The sequence below is a fragment of the Cebus imitator genome, unplaced genomic scaffold, assembly GCF_001604975.1.
Source record: "Cebus imitator isolate Cc_AM_T3 unplaced genomic scaffold, Cebus_imitator-1.0 Scaffold11, whole genome shotgun sequence".
Taxonomy (NCBI): Eukaryota; Metazoa; Chordata; class Mammalia; order Primates; family Cebidae; genus Cebus; species Cebus imitator.
Window position 1 is genome coordinate 10428256 of NW_016107326.1, and position 3672 is coordinate 10431927.

General features: G+C 42.2%; 1 pseudogene across 1 annotated transcript in view; it reads right to left on the minus strand.

The window, feature by feature from the left end:
- The window catches only part of LOC108281440, a 21054-nt pseudogene that overhangs the window by 4942 nt on the left and 12440 nt on the right, over positions 1–3672 (minus strand). The window contains exons 6-8 of the transcript XR_005195296.1: positions 2563–3283; positions 2272–2372; positions 1161–1310 (exon numbers count right to left, since the gene is read on the minus strand). The product of XR_005195296.1 is annotated as a ribosome biogenesis protein BMS1 homolog (transcript). The remainder of the gene's footprint in view (positions 1–1160; positions 1311–2271; positions 2373–2562; positions 3284–3672) is intronic.

Genomic DNA, 3672 nt, shown 5'->3' on the forward strand with positions numbered 1-3672 from the left:
GAAGAGGAAACCAGGAAGAAAAGAAAAAAGTCGCCACAAGAGGCTGGACCACACCTCCTTCCACAGGGAGGAAGAGGGCCCTGGCTGGTGTCGCAATCAAGCAGCAAAGCTTGATTTCCCAGCCTGAGTGCTGAGTACAGGGGTATTCACCTTCTGGCAACCCATTAAGTTAAATAATTGTTTTTACGTGGTTTTCTATATCTGTATTAAATTTCACCATTAAAAAATATTTAAATGAAATCTCATAAATAGTATTAAGTGTCACCTGGAAAATTACAATAGGCAGGATGAGAGCAATTGGGGCTCTGTGAGAAGTGACACCTAAGCCAAACTGAATTGACAAAAAAGAAGGCCGCCTTTGGAAGATCAGAACATTCCAGAAGAGAATATAGAGAAAAGGGGTGATGAAATGGCTCACTCCTGTAATCCCAGAACTCTTGGGAGGGCAAGGCAGGAAGATCACTCTAGCCAAGAGCTTGAGACTAGCTCAACATGGTGAAACACTGTCTCTACAAAAAAGGCAAAAAGCAGCCAGGCCTAGTGGCTCATGCCTATAGTCCCAGCTACTCTGATGGCTGAGGTGGGAAGATCCCTTGAGCCCAGGAGGTCGAGGCTGCATTGGGCCGTACACTCGTGCCACTGCACTCCAGCCTGGAATGTAGAGAAAGACCATGTCTCAAAAAGGAGAGAAAGAGAAAAGGCCTAGGAGGAGGGTAAGCTGTGTGGCGTTTGAGTACTGAGTTAATTCTAGTGTGACTACAAAGCGGTGAGCTGCAGGAAGAACATTTACAGGTATCACAGATTTCTGGATGCTTACAAATAGCAGAAACTATAAATGTTAACTCAGGGATGCTACGTATATCCTAGTGATAAGACACAAAATACATCAGATGTATAAAAATTTATGTGTGATGCTTCAAAATAGAGATTGGCACTTCTGTTCCTACTGGAAGCTGAACCTGTCCTCTGTGGGCTGTGCAATGAACTAAACTCAGAATGTGTTATTGCTTAGAATGCATGAACTGCCCACCGCAGTATCTGGGAGGATGACCTGTCATCCTATAAAAATAAGAAACCAACAACAGGTATGGAATATTGACATCAGATAATCTTATTCTAGAACAACTCTCTAATAAATGAAACGTATTTCCCAGCCTTACCTCCTCTAAATCCCAGTCATGGGGCACCTCCACAAGAAATCTGAAGCAGTCCAAAGAGTCGGCCTTGTGCTTCCACGCTGTCAGGCTGGCTGACACGAAACAACCCTCCAAGCTCTTCTCAGGTATCATCTTCTTCATTATCTTCTGTCACTAAAGAGAACACCATGGCAGAAAAGTGAGAACAAAACCTACAGCTCTGGAGGACTCATTGTTTTCAACCAGTTAGGCCACGATTCTTCCAACTCAGGAACCAAGGGCCTCTGTCTGTGGTGGGTACAGCAATGGCCACATGTGAGTCAGGCACTGAGAGGGCAGGTCAGCTACAAGTAAAGAGAGGCCAGGAAGCTATTGCTCTACATGTGTGGGGGCTCCTGCACTCCTGCATGGCAGCAGCTAAGCAGTTGAGGAGGACTTAGAATATTAGGGGTCAAGGAGGGAAGGGACATTTAAAAGCAGAGCTTTCAATTATTAAAGAAGAGCTCTAAAGAGCGTTGAGCTTCTCATCACTGAGAGTACCTAGACAAAAGCTGAATGAAAATCAGTACAAAACAACCCTCCCAATTCAGTGTGCCGAGCCCAAGTGTCTCACCATGTGGCCTTGATCTCATCGTGCAGTAACCAAGGAACACAATGTAAAGTTCACCACTCTATGTTTATTTTGGCATTAATTCTACCACAAAGAACATATAGGTATGTTTAACAAAGCATAAAATCAGAGGATAAGGGCAAAAGGGAGAACAAAATGTGTTATACAGGGTTCTCATTCTCAGAAAGGAACAAATAAATACTTTTATGGGCAGAAATATTTTTCTGGCACTAAATTCTACAAAAAATTTCTCATGAATGACTTTTTAAAAGGGGACATGACATGATGCAATAGACACTACTTGCATCATCAAGTTTTACAGCAAACCCATAGTGTACTTCACAAGACCAATGTGTGGTCCTCGTAAGCTGATGATTAAAGACATCTGCCAAATAGGAAATGTGACGGCCAGCAATGACGGATGTCAACAATACCAGCCCAATACTCCAACCAATTCCCTTTCTCCTTTTCAGAAAATAATCAGAGAAACTGAAACATTTCCAGCTCTGAACCAGAATTCTTTACCTGTCCCATAAATAAGCTTTTGGAGGTTTGGAGCTGCTTGTTGCTGCCTCAGAAAGGCCTCAGTGCCTTTCTGGAAAGGTCTTCCTTCCACTTGAGGGCACCTGAAATGACGAATGCCAACCTCCAGTTAGACTTGTTTACGTGTCTCCCCTCCCCCGAGATCCATCCACAATGCAGCATTTCAACAGTTACCAAAATCTCAAAATCAACAGATCCCCAAATGTAGACATTCCTTTGGGTACCATTTCGAGAGTCAAGTTCATAGCAGCAACCAACTAAATTTAAGCTTACCTGAGGCTTCTGTGGAATCATTCTTCTCTTCCTTGCAATCTTCTTCTTTGAGTAAAACTTCTATATTACTGGTTTCATCAATTAAGTTTCTTCACCCCAGTTTCTGACCACTACCCACTTGAGAAGGCTCTGAAACCTTTTTCCTAAAAGTGTCCTCATTTTCCAGGTCCTCTTCCTCTGCACTGAGTAAAGAGCTTTCTTCAGATTCATCTTCAGATGCAAATGCCTTGTCAGCTGGGCAATGCCCAGAAACGAAGAAGTGAGGGCTGCTTTCTTCATCAACAAAGACTTCTCCAGATTTACAGGGTCACTCTGGGGATTAGCTGGTGACAGTCTTTGATCCTGAAATGCCCCTCTCTCCTGCAGTGCAGTCCTCTTCCTCACTGCTTTCCCCAGCTTATTCCACTTCCCCTTCTGCTGAGCTCCCCTCAAGCTCATCATCACAGTCAGCAAATGCTGGCAAATCTACTTCACTGTCTTCTTCCAACTCCTCAAGCTTCCCTCGTTTGATGCCCTTAGCAGTCTTATACTGATCAGTCACCTCAGCGTTTTCCTCCTCTTCTGCTTCCTCATCACTAGAGATGGTTTCCAATCTGTCATCTTCGGAAATTTCATCTTCATCATCACTATCTCCACATCCATCTTCATCTGCAAAAATGGCTTTCTGACGCATTCAATCACTTTCAAGTCCATTTGTTTTTCTTCCTTTGGCATCAACAGCCTACATTATTACCAAGGAAATGCAAATGAATTCAATTTGCAGGTTCATCAGCAAATCTAGAAATGACAATATAGTCAACGAAAATACAAAGAAATAGAAAATGTCAAAGAATTGTTTAGGATGACATAGCAGAAGTAAAAAATGATCTGATAAACACTGGAAGAGTTAATATGCAAACTCAGGCATGATTCCCTAATACCACACTTCAAAAAAAATAGAGAGAGAATAAATGAATAACCCTTTAAAAAGATTAATCTAATTTTAGAAAACAATTGCTCAAAAAGAAAGTTAGTGTTTTGTAGATCTTTTGGAAACCTCATCAATTTCTAAGCTAAAAACACATGATCCTTAAGAGAAATGGCTAATTCCAGGCCCAAAGTAGAAAGAAG